The sequence below is a fragment of the Falco punctatus genome, assembly GCF_963210335.1.
Source record: "Falco punctatus genome assembly, chromosome: 3".
Lineage (NCBI taxonomy): Eukaryota > Metazoa > Chordata > Aves > Falconiformes > Falconidae > Falco > Falco punctatus.
In genome coordinates, this window is record NC_137582.1 from 73219319 (window position 1) to 73241671 (window position 22353).

General features: G+C 37.9%; 1 long non-coding RNA gene across 1 annotated transcript in view; it reads right to left on the bottom strand.

Annotated features, from left to right (window-relative positions):
- LOC308060203 overlaps window positions 1-22353 on the bottom strand; it is a 257827-nt gene continuing 235474 nt past the window's right edge. The window contains exon 2 of the long non-coding RNA XR_013926646.1: window positions 1-22353. This exon is cut by the window's right edge and continues 9053 nt beyond it. This is a non-coding gene — a long non-coding RNA (uncharacterized lncRNA).

Genomic DNA, 22353 nt, shown 5'->3' on the forward strand with positions numbered 1-22353 from the left:
TGTCTGCTGAATAAGAAGCCTCCTGCCTCTCGTTGAGATGGTGAGTGTGTCTAGGCTAACTTTTAAAAATGCTACTGGAAGCTTTCGAAGAAGGCTTCTAGAATTACAATGAGGTTCCCTGACATTTCCTTTTTTGTTGTTTTCACAGTTTGATGCTTTCTTTCTAGAATATCTTCATATGATGTTTCAACTGAGAAAACATTTTTCTCTTTGCTTCTTCCCCCCTCAGCTTTCAAATGTGTATCAATCAGTATCTCATCTTATATTTTAAGTTAGCTAAAACGCAAAACTCAGGTAGAATGAACTGGTCCCACCAAGATACATTCCTGTTTCCATTGCTGAATCATCGCTCCTGCCTGGCTTTGCTTTATCTAACTTCAGAGTGAGTGGTAGTAGCGCATCAGCTTTCCACCTATGATATTGGTTCTTTTGCCTGCTTACTCCATAAAATAAGATAGTAGCCTCTATGAGTAAGTGCAGATGTCCTGGAACTGTACATTTACATTTTGAGATCATGCTGTTAGCTGGAGGGAAAACCTCCCGTTTTGTAGTCATTTAAGGGAAAGTGAGTAAATACCCACTACTTAAATCAATAGAGTACTCTGTAATCACCTTGAATAAAAGCTTTTTTCATTCATGAATCAGAAAAGCACTATTTAGCATTCTTACACTGCATAGTGTTATGTTCTGAAAGCGACTTATCGTGAAGAACAAATCAGGGTTTTTTTCTAAGCCAGACTGATGCCAAATTCCTTTTACTTTGCTTAAGAACCAGTCAATTGCCTGCTTTTGGACTTTTAGGTAAACTTTTTTGTAAAAAGTTTGATTTAGAAAAGTATACCAACAGACTTATTCCTTAGTAATTCATAGTCTTTCTCCTACTTAATCTTGCTGTGACAGATACTATGAGCTGAGGCGTCCTGCCTATGACATAGTCATTAACTCTCAGTGTTATTCAGTCTCCCCAAAATAGTATTCAACATCTTTATTACATTACTATAAACAATCATCAGAAACTGGGATAAGCATTAACATATATTAAGTCTCGTGCAGGTCCTATTTGTCAGAAAGAATTCTGGAAAAGTCCGTATTAAAAATGAGTTGCACTTTTCATTCTTTTGACTTAATAGCTGATTTTAAGAGGCATTTCTGGTGAATGAAAATACTAGTGTATTTGAAATAATTTCCTTATGAGTTTACAGGAAAATAGTATTATACAGTTAGCAGAGTTTGCTTGAGAAAGGAAGAGAACTAGGCTGCAAGAAGACTGATTTTTATTTCAGCGCTTGAGAGGATGTTTTTTCTTAGATTATGAATGGCATGGGAATTTCTCTCTTATGAAAGTAAACTTGGAGTAAGCCTCTAATACTCTCCTAGGATTCTGGATGATGGAACTTTGTATTTAGATCAGTCAAGTGATGCTTTACCATTGTGGTCTTTAAATTTTCTTTTCTGTCTTCATTGAAATCACTTTGTCTAGTGTCTTACTCCTTATTCATCCTTTGAATTCAGATTAGCATTTACATTTTCTGCTCACGGCTTACCTCAAATTAGGCTCAGTATCTAACGCTTCAAGCCAATCTGAGAGAGAGTTATAATAGGAAAAGAATAGTATTTGGGCTATAAGTTATAGGTACTGAGGTGAGAAAATAGTTCAAGTTGAGCTGCAAATGTGAAATGCATTATTTGCAGTGGAATGTTGGCTTTACTAATTAGCAATATTCATGTTTTCTATCTCAGAAATAAGGTAACTAGCTGAAAGATGAGGGGGAAAATCACTTTTACTGTATCAACTTGAAACAGTTTGCATCAAAATAGAGACCAAAAATAAAAGAAGAATAATTGTGGAAAATAGTGGCTCAGTGTTGCAAATCTGTCTTCATGCTTGAAAAAAATATAATTGATACTAATACCTATAAAATAGCAGGTACTTATATTTGCCTAGAGATTGCAATGATAGTGCTCATTGTTCCTTTTTTGGTGAATACTTTAAAACTAACCATCAGGTATATGATACCACAGGACCTTGCTCCAATTACATATTTGGCTACCTGAACTGTACAGCTGCTATCATCAAAGCAACAGAGTGCCTGATAGCCCATAAGGCTATGGTTTATTTTCACAATTTTATGATTAAAAATACTTATGCTTATAAGTCAGTGGACCTATGTGCCTTACATACACAACCATAAGTGGCTGTGTTTCTTCCCTACTGAACAAATCTGCCAGAACTCTGTCCCTTCCTTCGTTGTCCACAGATAAGATGTTTGTGTATCATTTTTATTCTGTTGGCTTCCTATAGTGGGAGGGGTGTTGGCTGCTGTCTGAATTCTGACAGTCTTACAAAGCCTGCCTCCATCCCTGGGAGAGGTAAAGCAGGTGGCTGCTGTAGGAGTCTGCTTCTGCTTTTAGAGGTGACTAATGAGAAATGCTCAGAACTGGAATGGTGATACTTCTGCTCTGTTCTCCTTCATTTTTGTCTGTTGATCCTTTCCCAAACTACTTATTGTCTTTCTAATATTCTTGTATGAAGATCATATAAATGGGAAAGTTGTTCAGGTATCAGGCAGTGCCATAGATTACCTTCCCTTGGCAAACTTGGCCAAGTATGACAAAGCATTCTAAAATAATCTAAAACAAGTGAAAATGTGGGGTTTTGTAAATACTACTTCTGTGTCTTTCACCATGCATGAAGTCCATGGTACCATACATATTTATATTGGATCTTTGATATATAACTATCTTCTAGTTCCCCAACGCTGTACTCTACACTATTTAGGAACAATTTTCATGTATAAATTAATCTTTTTGATATGGTGGTTCTTTTATTCCTATATATTGACTTAGGCTTAGTAAACATGATAGAGAAGCAATTGTTTTCTGTCCAATTAGCCCAACCTTTGCCTTGGCCGTAAAACTTTATGCAAAATATTCCTTTCAGTCTTTGCAGTTCAACTAAACAAAGATAGACTTATAACTCTTAAAGATTTTTTGGCAAACTGCTAATAAGAGCTTTTTAAAATATATAAGACCTTCAGCTGATGGAAAAGTATAAGAGGGGAAAAAAAGACTGTACTCTTGCACAGGCAGTAATGATGACAGCACCATTAATAACATGGATCATTAAAATTTATAAAAAGCTATACTTAATATAGGATATAAATACATTTCTCAGGCAGAGCTATGAAATTTATAACTTTTTTATTGTCACCAGAGGACCTTCCTCATGCTCTGCACCCCTCCACTGTCTGCCTCCATCATAAATCACCGTGTGGTTAATAACCTAGATTACAACTACCAGTTGCATTTACAGAATTAAATATTGACTATGTGAAAATGTTATTACATTTTTACTGATCGGAAGACTGCAGAAGCCCTGCAGGACATGTAGCTGGACAGAAATATCAGTGTAATATTTGTTAGAAACACAGTTATGGGATGCTTGGTAACAAGTGATAGTGTTTTCAGAAATAGAAAAGTAGGTGGTGGAAAGTGAACTCCTTAATTTCATACCAGGCAACACGTGTCAGCCAGAGCAAGTTATATATTAAAGGCCATCTCCTTTTGGGTTGAGAAGTTTCAAGGCCAAATGTACAAAGTAATTTTTAAAGGTGAGTATGTGTGCTGGCAGAGAGATACATCAGAAAGCCTGACAGCATTGCTCCTCAGGTCTGAGAACTTGGTGGAATTGAGCTGCACATATGTCAAGTAACAGGGCTTCTGCCAGGTTGTTTGGGAGACTGGCTTAGGTTTTAATACTTAATGAGTTGTATCCATTCGATAACATGAAGTTACCCAACTTCATGTCTCTTTTTCTGTTTTATCATTGTGTGAATAATTCCAAGGGCCTCTTGAATTTCCTCTTCTTCACAACATATGAATTATGTTCTGAACATATAAGAAAAAATAGTTTCTTATTAAAATTAATTTAGGATTTGGTCTGTGTTATTCACCTAACTAATTGGTTTAATCTAATCTTTCCTTAGCGTCCTTTGATATCATTTCATTATTAATGCAATTTTTTGCCAGAATTCAAGAAAGCATCATGTGTCCAGATAAATTGCCACTTTCGTGTCACTACCTCATTCCTGAGCTTCTTCCTTCCATCTGTATGTGTTTAGTTTTTTGGTCTCTTTCTCCTGAATGGAAGTTCAATGACCCACCTGCCCCACATTGTGAAACTAAAGAAAGGAAAGTTCTTTTGAAGTTTCCCAGATGTAGTTTCTGTGCTGCATTGGAAGCAAACCCATGCTTTTGTGCTGCAACACATTTTAATAATTATTTCAATACAACTCTTAAGTAATAAATTATTTTTCAATAAATCATTGATTTGAATATTTGTCAAATTTAAACCTAAACAAGGAAGATTTAATTTACCATTTTGACCTGAATTTCTACATGATGCCAAAACTTTTATTAGGCATATATTCTTTGTCTCTGCACATTTTCATGCTTATCTCCAAACCGCATTTAATTCATCAACAAATTCTCCATTATCCTGCTGGTAGACTGACAACAGTACTGAAGGAGGTGTTTCATTTCATTCATAGGTGAAAGGATGATATCCTCTTTCATTATCATATGGCTCTCCCCAAATTGTCCACAGTCTCAAGAGCAAGTTAGAGTTTTCAATCTGTAATAGAACCCAAGCTTTGCCTAGTTTAAATATTTGTAGTGAGCCCTTGCTGCATCTCAATGCAAATCATATGGGAAAATGTCTTCACAGTAACGATTGTGGAAAGATCAGATACTCCATTCCTTATCCTGTTAAAATTTTTTTCTGGATTGAAAGAAAAGGGCAGTTATTCTGGAGAGTCTCGTAGATGTAACTGCAAAAGTGCCAGATTTGTGAAGTGTTTCATTTTTTCCTTTGATATCTGACCCTGCTCATAACAGTCCTGACCATTTGTCAGATGACTTTAATTAACAATTATTTGGTGTCACATTCCATAATTTATTCCAGGTTAAGATGGCATGGAAGTCTGTAAGTGCACCTTTGCTGTAGAATGGTTTGATATGTAGTGATTAATAACTGCTAAAGCATTTTCAGAAAGTTTTTCATTTTCTCTGTGTTAATATATTTAAGATTAAATCTTTTTACTTTCTCTTCAATAATAATAACATTGTAATAATACTTGACTTTTCCCAAGTTCTGTAGCAGATCAATATAGTTTACTTTTATACCAAGGGGGTATGTAAAATCTATTATCATTGAAGGAGTTGTCCAAATTTATTCTACTTTGCACATAGTTCCTCTTAGATCAAATGTTGTAGCATTATGTACCAGTGAAGAGCCTGCTAGAAAGTGGTGGCAGCCATGTTTGAGGGAGCAACAGGGAAAGAATTAGAAATATGAAGTGTTGTTGAGTGGTTAGAAATACAGAATTGTGCACAGCAACAAGCAATTTATGTCCCTCTGGACACATGCAACAAACGGTGAATAATTCTTACTAGAGAGAAGCAATGCTTGCCCTACCTAAGAGTCCTGCTGTCACACAGTTCTCTGGCAGTATGTATCAGTATGGGAAATCTTCTGAAAGGCTACCTTTGTCTCCCAAGTGGCATTTTGTGTATCAGTCCTTGAGGCACTGACATCTGAAAGCCTCGTTATTTGTTTGCATGGCCAGACAACTTCCTTCTGTGTCCTTTTAGTTATGGTAGCAACACAAGAGAGGGATATGTTTAGGGAGCAAAAAGAGAAAAATAGAGGTCAGGAAGAAGAGTAGAAAAAAGGTACGTAAGGGAAAAGATGACAGCAGAATCGTAATTTTCACATGAAAGAGGTATCTACCATGTTAAAGCTCTGAGATATGTTGTGTAGGACCTTCTGGATGGCTCAGTCTAATCAAAGCATCTCTTAGGACAAGGAATATGCCAGCACCCCCATCTTGAGCATCAAAATCAAGCTCTGGTTCCTTCTCGCTAGGTTTTTTTAACCAAAGACTGTGAAAATAAGTGAGGTACTGAATAGCTGCTCTTTTTTCCCTGGATAGGCTTAGTATCAGAAACTTTGACCTTAGTTTAATGACTTAACATTTCTCAGATTTCTTTGAATTACTTGAAATGTCTCAATATGTTATTAGAGTTAAGTCATTATGCTTCTTAGTCTGGATGGATTCAAACTTGAGGTGGGGAAAATAGATCCATAAAACGTTATTAGGTATCACGGTACCTTGGTTTTACATGTCTTTTAATGTATAGTGAAGCAAACAGCTCTGAATCAGGCACTAGTGTTAGGCCAATGAAATGTCTAAATATGGTATTCAGATATTGAGGCTTGTTAGCAGAGTCACCAACATATTACCAGAAAAATGCCAAAAAGGATGAATTGTGTCTCAAATTTAATGCTCTTTAGTATTATAATGGAGGTAGACATACACCAACCTACATATAGTAACTCAGGGATTAGAGTATCTTCTGTTTGGGGAATTTAAGCTTTGTCTGAAAGAGTTTCAATTTGCACCTTCCAAAGCAAGTGCCTTGGCCAGCAGATAAGGGAACATTCATGAGAAAGGCTGCTGCCTACTGATTAGGACTTCCATCTGTAAGGGAAAAGACTTGAGTTTTGAGTCCTCCTACAGTGCATATTTCCATAATTCAAGTGTAGCATATGCTGCATACTTCCAGAGCTAGCAGGAAGGTGAGAGTGACTCTCAATGATCTGCACTCTGCCCTACAGCACTTAAATGTCTGAATACCTCAGTTCTTTTGTAGACCTTTGTTACTGCTGGCTTTTAAAGCAAATGCAAAATGAATCAAAATTTCAGAAAATGTGTGTTCTGAACTTGGAGGAGAACAGTTGTATAGCTCTGCTCCCCTACTAAGCCCAGGTGAAAAAACAAGAGGTCTAAGACCTGTCTTGTGCTGTTAAATAGGAAGACATAATCACACTAAGCAGCAGGGAACAAAGACTTTTGGATGAAATATGCCAGTAGACTTACAGCATGCCATACCTGTATGAAGGTATGTTGAGACTTGAACGAGTTTGGGGCTGCCTTCAGTTCAGGAGATGAGAAGGGCAGGACAGCATCTAGAAAGACCTCTGCAGTCACGTGAGTAGCCAGAGGCAAGGCAATCTTTGGCAACAGGCTGGCCAACTTGGTGAGGCAGGCTTTAAACTGAAAGATTCTGGGGGTGGGGCCTAAAGTGGCAAAACTCATGCCATTGCAACCAACTGGGGAATAAATCAGGCCAACCAGAGCAGCAACAAATGTTCCTTAGCTACCTCCCAAGATAAGAATCAGACCAACCATCTCAAGTGTATGTATACCAATACACCCAGCCCAGGGAACAAACAGGAGGAATTGAGCCCTGTGGCCAGTCAGGAAGTTATGATATCATAAGCATAACTGAAACATGGTGGGAGAACTCACATGACTGGAGGATCATGATGGATGGCTATAGGCTGTTTTGTAAACAGGGAAGAAGAGGAGGAGTCATCATGCTCTGTGTTAAGGAAAACCTTGAATGTATAGAAGTCAGCTACAGTGATTGTGGAAGCCCTATCGAATGTCTCTGGGTCAAGACCAGAGAGGTCATCTCCAAGGGCAATCTTACAGTAGGCATCTGCTACTGACCTCCAAACCAAGACGGATAAGGCCAATTAAGCAATATTTAGTTCACTTAAGCAAGCTTCAAGTCAACAGAACCTAGTTCTTAATGGGTGTCTTCAACTATCCAGACATTTGTTAGAAGAGCAATACAGCAACTCACATGTCTTCCATCAAGCTCCTGGAATACATAGAGAACTGCTTCCTCATACAGATGTTAAGTGTGCAAACCGGGAATGAGGTGCTGCTGGACTTGCTAGTCACAAACCAAGAAAATCTTTATAATATCTTAGTTATGATAGCTTTGGCTGCAGTGATCACAATATTGTGGAGTTTGGGATTCTGCTGAGCATGCTGAAGGTTAGTACTAAGACATGTTTTAGATTTTAGAAGAGCAAACTTCATCTCACTCAGAGATCAGTTACGAGGGATTCTGTGAAAAGCTTCCAAGGAGGATAAAGAGGCTGACAAGTTCTGGGAGTTTTTGAAGAACACTGTCCTGGAAGCACAAAACCAGACTATCCCCTTTAAAGGTAAGGGAAGTAGATAGAGGAAGAGATCCCCTTGGCTCAACTGTGAGCTTCTGAGCCTGCTCGAAAACAAAAGAGAAGCACACCAGAGATGGAAAATCAGACAAATACCCATTGAGAACTACAAAGACATTGCCAGGGTGTGCAAAGATGCAGTTAGGAAAACAAAAGCTTATCTTGAATTGAAATTGGCCAGAGAGGTCAAAAACTACAAGAAAGGGTCCTTCAGGTACATAGACAACGAGTGAAAGCAGAAGGAAAATACTGGCCTGCTGTTAAACAAGAGAGGTGAATTAGTCACCAGCAACGCTGAAAAGGCAGAAGTTCTCAACACTTTCTTCACTTCTGACTTAACCAGCACTGTTGGGCCCTGGGCCTTGGGAACAAAAATACAGATTGATGCAAATACAGACCCACCATCAGTGAAGGAAGGAAGTGTCGGTACATGAACTCTTACAGGAGCTTGACCCCTACAAATTGATGGGCCCTAACAACATTCACCCAAGGCTTTTAAGAGAGCTGTCTGCCATTATTGCGAGGCTGGTCTCCATAAACTTTGAGAAAACGTGGAGATCGGGGGACATCCCAGAATACTGGAAGAAGGCTAATGTCACTCCTGTCTTCAAGCAGGGCTTAAAGGAGGAACCCGGAAGTTGTAGGCCCATCAGTCTTACTTCAGTCCCTGGGAAAGTTATGGAATAAATTCTCCTGGGGGCTATCACATATAACATGAAGCATGTGATTGGGAAAAGCTAGCACAGATTCACCAAGCACAAATCATGCTTGACAAATATGATTGCCATCTACAGCAAAGTAACCTGATTGGCTGAGGTAGGGCAAGCAGTGGGCATTGTCTACCTGGATTTCTCCAAAGCTTTCAATATGGTTTCCCACATCCTTCTCCTAGAGAAACTGACGTGTTATGTTATAGACAAGTGACCTGTGTGGTGGTGGGTGGGGAGCTGGCTGACAGGCTGCACCCAGAGGATGGTGGTAGATAGCTCCTTCTCACACTGGCAATCTGTCACAAGCAGCGTCCCCCAGGGATCAGCATGGGGCCCAACAATGTTTAATATCATCATAAGTGATCTGGATGATGGGCTCAAGCGTACCCTGACAAAGTTCTCTGATGATACCAAATTGAGTGGGGAAGTGGACACTTCGGAAGGGAGAGCCACCCTGCAGGAACACCTGCATAGTTTGGTAGAGTGGGCTAACAAGAACCTTGTGAAGTTTAACAGCCTGCTGGAACTTGGGGAAAGAAAGAGAATTTACCACCTTTGGAAGAAGGGGCAGGCAACTCAGGAGGACTATAAGGATGTCATTAGATTATGCAGGGAGAAAATTAGACAGGTGAAAGCCCAGCTAGAACTCAGGCTGGCCACTGCCATAAAAGATAATAAAAAAATGTTTTTACAAATATATTAGAAACAAAAGGAGAGCCAAGGATACTTTCAATATGTAGTTCAAATACATAAACCTACAGAACTATTTAAAATGCTGTAAGATTAGCAGAAAAAATAATCATTAAAGACTAGTGCCATGTGCAACACAGTAGAAATTTACCTCATCTTTATGGGACCAAACGACAACAAAGCTGCCAGAGGAAAGTTCTGTCTTAAGAGTTTTGGTGCACAGTTCTTCTTTTCCAACACACAGACATCTGGTTTTACAGATGTTGATTATTAGAAAGTCTTTCCTGATATAAATGTAACCAGCTCACCTGATTGACTTTTGACAATATTCCCTCTCTTCTCCACAACTTTTGACAATTCCTCATCTTTATTTTTTTTAATAGAAGACATTGCCTGTATTCAATAGACTCTTTCAAAGATAGGTTTTTGACAGATGTTTTAGTTTTCCCCCTCCTCATTCTTTTATATTTGCCTATTAGTCACTTTGTGCAGCAAAAGAATTGTCTCAATATCTTTAACACTTTCTTGCAAAAGCTTCTGTTCAGATTATCTCAGACCAGAGAAATATCCCTTCAGAAAAATTTATATCCAACACTAACAATTAAAACCAATGCAGTCCTTAGGGTACAAGAGGAAAAAGCCTGTAGAAACCACTCATTGATGCTTCACACAACAGTTAATAGCTTATTCACCTTCTATAAAAGATGCAGAGAATGGGGTATCTATTGGACAGCTGAGCGCAGTCAACTCTCAGTTTCATTTGCACAATGGCATCCCATTAAATGGTATCCCAAATTAATGTTTGTATCTCTCAGTTGTTATATTCCATCCGAAAAGGGACTATGAGCTCTTTGCATGATCAGTAGAGTTTCCCACCACCTGCTCACTTTCAGAGATGAAGGAGGCAAAAAGGACCAGCACTCTGCTGACAGGAGGGAAAATATCTACCTAGCAAATGATAGGGAATGCAATAAAAGTTGAAGCAAAGCATCCATTCTAAGACTGACTATGTGCTGTGCTAATTCTTTCATAGCTCTTGATAGGCTCCTGATATTGCATTCAAATCAAAAAGTACCACAGATGAGTGCAGAACACAAAACCAGTGCAAAACTTAAACACAGAGCTTTCATTTACTCCTTGGAAACCCTACATAGTTTTTAGAGCCATGTCTTTAAGCGTGAGTGTGTATGTGTATTTGCATAGACAAGCATACAGCAAGAGAATTACAGAATACAATCTTTATTTACTTTGCCTTGATTCAGCCTTTAAAATAAGCCAGTTAACTACTAACTCTTTTCATTTCTACTGTACAATCTGTGAGAAATTGGAGAACTTGTCCTTCATAAAATATGATTTAGTTCATGAAAGACTAAAACTACTGAGACTTATTTTTTCTTCCAGAAGAACCTGAACACTTAAGCCATCTGCATTCAGCAGTTCTACCATGCTGTTTATTCAAATGAGAATTCTTAACAAAAAGGTTACTTCATTGGGCCAGTTCAGCTTGTTTGCCCAGCAGGAGCTCCGCACTTTATTTAAGCTTTTAAACTCCATATCAGTAGCATGAGTTGATGTTTAGTGCACAATAGGGATACAGTATAGCCTAATATATGCATTTTTCCTTCAGAATTCTAATGGTTTAGTACTGAAGGAAATTTACACAAGCCTTATAGAAATTAAAGCAAGGCATTTATTTCATTCAGAGAATGCAGTGACTTCCAATGGTTGCACTGCTAAGGACTCTCAGCTTTGAAAAGGACCTTTTATTGTGCAGGAAGAAAGCTCAGATATAGCACTAAGTGAAAATTTCAGAGTCCAGATTAGCATGCCTAGCAACTCATTGCTGTGTACCGTTTTTTCCCAGTCCCCTACTAGCTGAACTCTTTCCGTACATCTTTAATTGATTGGGTTAATATAAACCCTCAGCACTACCAGTGTTTGTGTGGCCCCCATAATAAGGCTATTGTGTGCTTCTCTCTACTCTTGTGTTCCCTATTTAGGAATGTGTCGCTCTGAGCAGTTCAAAAGTGTGAGCAAATGAAAAAAGCCACAATCACTTCATTAATGATTTGTAAACAGAATATCCAGTACTGACGCCACCTGCATAGGCTTTCAGAAGAAAAAATACTGGATTTGCTGAAGCTCTGTTTAGAATCGCTGTGGAATTTAATTCGGCAGAGTAAATAAATACCCCAATTAACACTTTTACACTCAACCATTTGGTTGTATTTAGAGGAAACAGTTTCTTTCTTCAAGGAAAAATTCAAAGCAGACATGGGATAAAGATAAAAAAGAACACCCCAAAAACAAACAAACAAAAAATAACCCTTAAATCTCTCCCAGCAAGTTTTACACAAGAGGGCATACAGCAGTGGCTGAAGTTTTAAAGGCAGACAGCAAAATGTGTTTAAAAAAGAAATGTAAAGTAAGAAAAAAGTTCACTGAAGATTTCAAAATAGCAGCAAATGTGTTTATAACTTCAGTTTGCTGCTGCTGTAGGCCTCATTAAAGCAAGCCTTTGTTTTTTCCTTTTCAAACACTACCTATTATGACAGCTAGAAACAGCTTACCAGCTGCATACTGTCATCTTGGTCTGCCAAGATATCATGTAATCATTCTCAGAGTCTGAAAATGGGTATCCACCACTGGCTTTGTGAAGATGTCAAAAAGCCTAAAATTGCTCTGCATGCATATAGTTCTAACTACACTGCATAGCTGTTGATTTAAGAAAGACTTCTAGTAAACCCCACTGAGGTAATATTTATCTACTGTATCTATCTAAATTACAGGCAAGCTTCTTACATGGCAGCAGATATGCACAGTTTTAAGACCTGTCAAACACTGTGAAGTTCCTTCAAATGTGAGGAAAGAAAATAAGAGTCAGGCTTCTTTCTGAAATGCCAGGCATTCAGTCACTCATCAGTGCTTGCAATGACAACGCAAACCCCCTCATCAGCCAGGGGATCACCTGGCTCTTGTATCTGATCTGCTATCATTCTGTACTCTGCCTGCTGCGAAAGAAAACATGTTGCAAAGGAAGGAGACATGAAAAGGAAGCTCTGGGTATTTTATCCTGCATTTCTAAAACTGACTGTGTCATGTAACATCACAACATCCCGTAAATAAACAGTGGAGTGGGTCCACATTTTCACTGGAGTGGGCGAGGAGAGATATTGACTGTGGTCAGAAACACCACGTTGCGGAGGCAGTCTCTTGGGAAGAATGGCCTCCAAGTGAGGCATGGCTTCTACACCAGCACTGTTTTCTTCCCTATAGCCAGGAGAACAAAGTTGGGGTTTCTCCCTTCAGGGAAGATTTTTAAAACACTTCTTCATGGAGATGAAACAGCTGCCCATCCTGAGGTATATATTGCTCTTCCCCATTCTCCTGTTTATTGCTCTGTATGATGCATGTGTGGTCCAGGTGAAATGGGCTCTGGCACCCTGAAAAACAACAGGACAAAATATTTTCTGCTGAAAGATCAGTTAAGAGCTCAGCCACAGACAAAAAAAGCACACAGAATCTCAGGAATCTTTAGGAAAGAAGCAGAACAAAGCAGAGGATGTTGTGTGTTGATTGAGGTGGGGTGGGGGAAGATGCTTCTTCAATATTGTAGCGCTCCTTCTCCCCTATATTCATCTGAACACAAAGTGGGTGCAGAAAGAAGGAGTTTAAAATTTTAATAACATGTCTCCACCAATGGAAAAGTCCAAATTAGCTCCAAAAGGACTTGGGAACTCCTGAAACCCTGCAGAAAGATCAGTCTTTACTGTTTACCATGAGATGCCATCCATTTCCTGAATGTTTGACTATCCCTCATTTTAATGGTTTATAGACCATTGACTAACTGTCCCATACAAAGATGTAAAGCAGGAGTATCGGAAATGGAACATAATTCTAGGATCCAGAGGTTATATGTGCTTGCATCAAGAAAAATATTGGCATCATATTACCTGACGTTCTTTGTCATTGTTGTTGGCTTGACTCTCAGTTCTCACATACGGGCTTGTGGTAGTTTTATGTTCTCCTAAACCACAGCTCTGAAGCATGTTTTTGCAAAGTTTTGGGTTCTACTTGAAAGATTGAATATTGTAAACAACATCTAAAGGTCTACAAAACAGCTCAAACTGCTATGCAAATCATTAGGCAAGGAGAGCCCTGCGGTAATCTGAACTAGTATTCCTTGCAGGAGATGCAACAAACAAAGCAATCAAGAGTTAGAGCAAAGATGAGTTAAAGGACAGATAAAGCTAATATTTGTCACTAGCAATTTAGTTTTCCTCCAAAGACATAGATTTCTGAACCGAATAGTTCTGGATGGAATAGTTAGAAATCTAGCTGGCTTTCTTGCATACTGTGTGTAAGAATCAGTGATGCAAAGCAACTGCAGAAAAAGTTGTGCTGCCTGAAATTTCTCACAAATGTACACACCAGATTATTACCTAGCCTACTTGCCAGAAGTCCATTCATCTCCCATTTTAAGCAACTGTCAGCAGGTGTAACTGGCAATTTGATTATTGCACATTACAGCACCATTACAAAGCAGAAGGAGACATATAACCAACATCTTTCCCACTTTAGGGATGTATGCAAAATAGGCATGGATTCAGAGGATCCTAAAGTAAGCAAACTGACCAGGTGCTCATCTGGTACTCACAATTATCATCTCAGAGAAGTCTGTTCTGTGACATGCTTTCAGTTTTAGTTTCTGGTACATTCCTTTGTATTGAGACCTAACCATACAGCAACCCTCTTAGCTGTTCTGGTTCTTTTAGGAGGAAACCCACACCTAGGTAGGTATGAAGTTGCCGTGGGTTTTCCACTTTAACTGCTGAAGAGACCAGGACAGGATGGAACACCACAAAGTCTACCCTCCTCACTAACTGGACACAAATCACATTTTTCTGTGTGGTATGTAGTGTACGTTGGGGAAAAATGCAAGAGATTTTTCCAAAAACAGTACTGCAACCCTAACACATGGAAATGATCTCACAGCCCAACAGCATGATTGTTGGACAAATTATTTAATAAACATGATTTCTGAGGAAAGGCATTCAGAGCTTTTGGATGCCAAGAGTGGACAGCAGCATATACGTGCCTTAAACAGGATGAGCTGCACCAGCATTTTCTAAAGCGTGGGCATTCTTATGCGTTCAAAAGACGTAAAATGCCTAGCATATATGCATCCCAAATCTCCTTTGACTTTGTTACATGATCTTCCTTGTTCTTTTAAGAAGTCTGAACAGGACAGGACACCCCGACCTCCAGTTTGATACTTAGCCATATTTGCTGGGTTGTACCTTTTCTCTCAGTTTTAACCTGCTGAAAATGCAGTTTCTGATAGATAACCAAATCATCACAACCCTCTTGCCGGGAGAGTTCTGTTGGTCGTAGTCACTTAAGTGATATGCTCACTAAAAATAGTGAGTTACATCATTCTATCCTAGAATAACTAGCTGGCTGTTGAGTGATTATTTGGAAATCATTTAGAATGAACAACTTCTGGTTGTCTGTAAAGTGTTGTTGAAACATAGTATTTATGTCTCTCAGGACAGACATTCAAAAATAGATAACAGGCTTCCTTATAAGTTTGTGAATGTAAGATAAAGTCTCTTATGAATCAATATTATTAAATTCTATGCATAGTGATTACTTGAGCTTTAGAATGACTATGTAATTCTTATGCTTTGGTATACAAGCAAGGAAAAATTAATGTATAGGAGGTATGATTCCAAAATTAAATGTTTGCATTTGGGAAGAATGTCAAATAATAATTCTGACCCAAAATATTCTCAGGGTATTTATTTGTACAACTTTGTTTCTTTCACTGTAAAACAAATATCTCAGAGTAGCCTAGTAGTAGTTACTGCCATTTTAGAAAAAAACACAGCAAACCACTTTGCAGAGATTAGTGTTTTGGTTTTGGGTTGTTTTTTCTTTTTTTTTTTCTTCTTCGGCTCTATCTTTTCTTTGGACTTTGCCAAAACTGTTATGTTCCCTAGAGTGTGATGAGAAGTTATATTTGAAGGATTTCAAATTATATTAAAAGAAAATTGCACAGTGACCCTTCCTTATGTGCAAGCAAATCTTATAAATTTCTGCTGGAAAGGGAGCGTGTGTATGTGTGATGCCTTTGAGGAAAGAAGCAGCCTTTGGCAGTGCTAGCAAGCTATAGCCTATAAAATAATTTCATGAAGCTGAACATTTAATTCAGTTAGGAACTCAATGCTCATTATTATTTTGAAATTTGCTAATTCCTGTTACACGTCCAGTAAATACCTCAGATTAGGCACATACTAGAATGTGACAAAATCAATTCTCTGCACTGTAAACTTGGGTAACTGTTTTTTGAAAGAAACCAAAAATCTTAGCTTTCTTAAGGAGTGCAGTCAACGATTTACAGTTCCACTTGGGAATGTTTTCTAATCTACCACTGAAGGTAAATGGAAAATTAGAGACAGATTTTTCCATTCCAGAGAGGCACTGAATAGGGAGAAAAGAACACTGTTCTTTGCAGTTGTGAACAGCCACAGTTAAATTCACTCATCTCCTTCATCATGAATTCATATTACTTCACATATTCCTGTGGCTTTTGTTAAGGTGTAGGCAAATATAATAAAGATCAGAGGGAAATGGCATAATGAAAGGCATTTTTCAAAATGCATGTCTGCTCTAGTCTTCTTTGTGACTTACTTTTTATTTTTCATGTTGTAAGACTATGATTCACAGCCATATCCTGCCTGATGGGCTCCAGAAATCTCACTGAAACTGAGAAAAACAAGTGTTTCAATTTCTGGTATGATTTTTTAGACATATCTGGACATCTCGAAATTGTCTTTGTGAAGGGAGGTGGTGTTTGGTAGAAAAGAGTTCAAACTTGTCCAACTTCTGATTTTTTTTTTCTCACAGCAATGTAATATTTCATCAATAACTAAGTGTAGCTGTAAAAATTTACTTTGATCAGCTTTGTCTTAAATGGTGAAAAGGACTTTCCTGTCTCATTAATGAACTTGATGTATAATGATTTTGGTAATAATGAAACATTACTTATATTTTTTGGTGTCTTTTATTTAGATTAGAATTGCAGAAAAGTTGATTGACAAGCTTATAAATAGTACATTCAAACACCAACTTGACTACTTCAGTTCCACACTGAATAAAATTAACAAATAGCAGTATTTACACAGGACTACAATACATTTCCTTCTAAGCTAGCACAAACTTTTAGTCTAAGATGGACATGACCACTGTGGGGCACAAGACCTTCAAATAACAACTAACCTGGATGTGGTCTTGGTTCCCTCTGAAGGAGCACCTAATTCATTCCACAAACCAAAGAGGGTGCTATCAGTTGCAGCAGTAACTGCTTTGGGAGCAGGGAATGAGTAGAAAGTATGAACTGAGTTAATTACTTAACTGTGTTTTAGCGTATATGTTTGCTTGCTTATTTTAATCTATGTAGGCAAGTGAGAATGGAATCTTGAAGATAAAACGTAGAATTTTTTTTCTTCAGTGTAAGCAGTTTGTAGCACCACTTAATATACTACATAATAAAAGAATTGTGAGACTCAACGTTTTAATTCGGCAGGTCTTAGATGTTTGATTGTGCATTCTGTATCTATGCTTTCTTCCCCTTAGAGTGTACAATAAACACATACTTTGTATGTGTATTCTGTATATCAATTATCAAATGTATTTAAGTGGTAGAAGCTGTACTGCCACTATATGTCGAAGGAACTTGGCTTTCAAAAATAGGTGAAAAGCAGTAAATGTGGGCTAGTGCGTTATTTTTCCCCACCAGGAAGGAGTCATCTGGCATTTCTGGTTTTATTAGTCAGTACTTACTTTCCCTAGACTCACTAGAAAACTCATTATTCGTTAGGGCAAGAACGTTTGAAAATAGCATCCTTCAAATGTATTTTATTTTCTGATAGTAAGTGGCACTGCTAGTTTGATCCCTATATGTTAAAATACTATAAGCTCTTTTCTTACCGAGAGTAGAACCTTTCAAAGATGAAAACTTAAACACTGTTTTTACTTCAGACTTTTTATTGTGACTCTTCAAACAGGAGAAAAAAAAACCCTCACCATGCAGTTTACAATGAGAAGAGTAATCAAGAGGTCTTTTCTGTTCATATTTTTATCTGGCTTTTGTCTTTTTTAGCTGTTTTGGTGACATTTGCTTTGAAAACATAGGTCTTTGTTTTTATCCTTCTTGAAAGATTATAATTGATTCGGTTGCCGTCTGTGTGCACATGATGAGTATTTGTTGTGTAGATGGAATCAGTACTGGCAGAATATTGCTGCATGCTGCATGTTGCATTATTCACTTTCATCTGCATGCAGCTCATGGCTGGCAGGCTCCTCACAGCTACCTTTAAAGAGGCTTCTCCAATACAAAGCTCTGGCTCGTTCAGTAGGAAGTCTAGTAGATCAGCTGTCATGTTGGAAGCCTCCTGCTGAATTCAGGAGAGAATACAGCAGAGGGGGCATGCCAGGGTCTGATAGAGGATTGTTTGAGATGGCATTACTTTGCTCCAAAAGGCTCTGGTCATTTCTCTTCAAGTTACTGCTTTGTCTGAAGAGCAAAACAAGATTCAATTGAGTAGGGATAAATCCTGGGATAGAAACAACCTGTAATTTTCCATTCATTCTCGCTATTATATCCCGTGCAATCCAAAAAGCAAAACATTGTCTTGGAAAGCAGGTATTGGTAACTCTGTTTCATAGTGCATAAATACCTAAAATAAATCCTGGCAAGTCTCACATTTGTGCATTTGGCCTTTTATGAGAATCATTCAACTGACTTCAGAGTGATGATATAATACTGAGTCAATGGATATGCTTTTTAGTAGGATGCAATGCGCTCTGAAAATTCCTTTGCAAGGCCATTTTGTTAACTTGATTTCTGTTACGGTATTGAAAGACGACCTGTAATGAATTTATAGGCAGCAGTTTTGAGTCCCTAGCTGAGTTCTCCAGCTGGGAGGTACTGCCCCCACTACAAAATGGGAACATGTATCTGCACCTCAGCTGCATCAGCAGCAAATCTCAGGGCTTACATCACCAGTGGTGGTGGGATGATGCTAAGCAGCCAAACTTCTTACTTGGTCAGCTTTGCCCTTTTGCTGACTTTGTTGTTGGGGAAGAACAGACCAGTGGGGCACTAACATCTTAAGCTTCTTCACAGCATGACCTGGTGCTTGTCTACTGTTGAGTCTGGAAAAGGTCATGTGGGGAAAAAATGCAGGAAATAATTTTGCATTGGAAAGTGTTAAGCTTTGCTGTTTAGCTCTGACTGCAATACTTAAAGCTTACTTACATCAAACTTGCTCTCATGACCTGTCCAGCCAGGAAGACTACAGTTTTGACAGTATTTTGATGGTTTTGTACTAGCAAAAAAACTTTAGACAACAAACATTGAAGACCTAACATAGAACTGACTGAAAAAAACCCTCTTTGAGCTTCTGTGTGTAGTCTTTTCTCTACCTGATTGCATTATGGGAATTTGTGTACAGGGGGAGCCCTTAGTGTATAGGAGGTATGAATGAAGCAACTGGGCAAAAAAAAAAAAAAATAATAAAAATTAAAGGGCGGGGGGAATAGAAACTTTCTATTGCTTTAAGAAGGTTTCAGCAACGGTAGGTTGACAAGATATAAAAGGAAGAAGGGAATCTATGACAACAGAAATTTTTAATGCTAACTCGGTAGCACTTATTCGTTGCGCTGAATGTATAGATGTACTATATGTTATTAAATCTTTACCTTAGCCCTAAAAGTGGATTTTATACAAATATGTTAGTTACTTCCTGAAGTCCTCACTGCTCAATTAGCTGTCATCCAGAATTCTTCTGCCCTGATAGTCATCTTGTTTTTCTAATCTTAACCTGATTCCTACCTGTTAATTACTGACAGTATCGTCTCTTTTCTGTGTAACAATTTTGCAACAACAGTTGTTGACAACTTTTTCTGTTTACATTACATTCTTTTCTTTCATTCCACTACATAGTCTTACATTTTCTTGAGCAATGAATGGCTAATCTATTTTATGGAAGAAGTACCTATTTAGCACCTCTGAATGAAATACTATTTCATGAAATGTTTGCAACTAAGAGTGTTTCAGCAGTAGGTTAGGATAACTAAATATGCAACAGTATCCTGACAAAAATAATTCTTCAGTACAGATAGAATGCTAACGACTAGAAATTTTCAGCAAGATACCAAATATCTTTACTTCAACAGATAGCTTGGATTAGTTTGCCTAATGGTATAGTACTAGTTACATTTGCAAGTTACCCTTTTCTGAAGGTTTTCAACCACTGAGAGGTTACTATCTAGATGTCCTTTGAAATGTGTTTCCTTTGCTGGTATTGTTATTGCCTTTAGTCAAAAGTATGTAATTCAAATTGTGACAGAGAAGGAAGGAAATATTGTGTATAAGAGCAAAAAGTGTTTATTCATGGATTTCTCAAGGGCCACTCAAGCAAGACACTGGCAGGGTTTCTTTTTGCTAAAGGCTGAGTTTGTAGCCTTAGGTTTTCCAGCTTTGCTCCCCTTCCTTGCAAAGCTAGGATATACTGAGATCTGAACCAATATGTTTTCTCTTTCTATAATGAGGGGAAATAATTTTGATATATCAGATTAGAATTCAAAAGAATAGCTTATGTAGTTAAAAAACTGATTCTGTTGCTATTTTTTCTGGTTTCTCACACTGTAATGAACTTGCATAGAGATTAGTGTTCGTCTGTTGAGGGCCTTTCTGTTAAAATAACATGCAATGCCTTTTGATCTACTCATGATGTGGCCATTCCTGTATAGGTTAATTTTTTTAAGAAACTGGAAAATTATTAGGCCAGGACATTCTCAAGATACATATTTCTTTGCCATTTGACCCGGTTTTTATATTTGAAATTAACATGACTTTAAAATATGGTGAGTCCCATTAATTAGTGTGGGAGAGAATGAAAACTGTTGTGTAATCATAAAAGGTGAAAAGCTGGTATTTTCTCTTGTGCATACCAAATATAGACTATAAAAACAAAGGAAAAAGCAAAGCTACTGTAAGGATTTAAGTGAGAACAAACTATTAAAGAATGAATAGAATAAAGAACATTTGCTAAGTTAAAGCTGTTACATCCATTTGCATTTTTCAGAGAAAAATAATGGCTTAAGAGCTATATTTCAGTTTATCTGGGGAAAGTTTCATTTATTGCCTTCTAGGCAAGGGTTGACAAGAAATTTTCAAGGTATTTGTAGTATTGTTAGAAATTAATAATTCATGTTGGTATTATTATTAAATTGCTGTCAACTAAGGATGACTGAAAATCATTTTGCCTAAAGGAACACATCCTGGCAGTGTATCTATTTGATATCAAGGTGCCAATTGACTCTTAAATGAAATATTTGGACTTCTTTGACAATTCATGGATTTTTAACGATCTGTAGTATTTCATGAAGATTTTGATTCATTCTTTGCACTCTTCCCCCTAAGAAAGTATGTATATATGGAGACACATCACAATAGTTTGGTCACAAAACCTGGAAAGTGTTGTCTGTCCGTACATCAGGTCTTTTTTCTCTGTTACATGTCACCAAAGATTTCAATCAAAATGTGCTAGTAAAATATATGCTAAAATGTGTACTAAATCTTTCAAAATTATTTCTCTGTCTTTCCTTGCATTTGATATGGTACTGAATCACTACCAGAGTTACACACAGTAAAATAACAGAATAGATCGGTGTTGAACTTGCTCAAAAAATTATTGTGGAAATCATAAAATGTTCTAATTTAACTTAGAGCACTGTAAGTAAAAAACTATGTGAGAATGTAAGAATGTGGCCTAAACCCAGATTTTTTTTTTACTTAAGAGATGTCAGATTTTAGAGGGATAATGGCAATTAGACACAATAATTTTCTTTCCATGTTTGATGTTGCCTGTTGCTGGGATTTTGATAGCCAGATCCAGGAAAAATTTTAGAGTAGTGAAGAAGAGAGAAAAAATGTCTTGTTTCATGCTCATGGAAATATTCTTTCTTTGTTTACCTCATTCAACAATTTTAATTCTAGAGAGATGAATTGCAAAGCAGAATGTGAGACCTCTGTCCACTGTCACCTGTGTTCAGATCCTCTCATGCCGTTGAAGTGGTGAGGCTGAGATATTGCAACACGGGTTGTGCTCTCTGATCTACATGACCCTACAACAGCATCACGGATTAAGGAGTTTTTGAGCTCTGTTTCTTGCTGCTGACTGAGTAGTGCCATTTTCCCTTCATTTCTCATAGTTGTGTCATGTTGCAAATATGAAAATGTGTTAACAGAAATTAAACTTCAAACCTTACACAGAGGGAGATCTTACCAATTCTGAGCATGCAAGCTCTGGTTTATCTGCAGTGTAGCTGGCAGCTTGAAATGTATGGCTTTCTTTAGTTGCTAGGGCAGCACACATGTTTGTGTGTCATTCCCAACACACTACTTCCAGTTTCACAGTAGAGGCCTGGAAATCACAGCACATGGTTGTTACTGTTTGGAAGTCACCCTTTATCCTGCAAGTGACAAGTACCCAAGTTTGATACTGGGAGGCGTGTATAGGGGGAGGTGAATGATGCTAAGTAACCTTCTCTCCAGAATTTTATTTATCTCTCTGGAGAGAGAGTTTGTACAGAGCTGCAAAAACTCCAATGGACAGGTAGTAATATCCCAAATACCAAACTCAGCATTACATACACTGCTGCTGATCTCTTCTCTAAATAATTTTGACCACTGGGGGCTAAGCCTAACAACCTCTTCACATGGCATGCAAAAGAAAGAGGCGTTTGTCATTCTGGTGTTTCAAAGCATGTTTCTGAAAAGCTATCCTG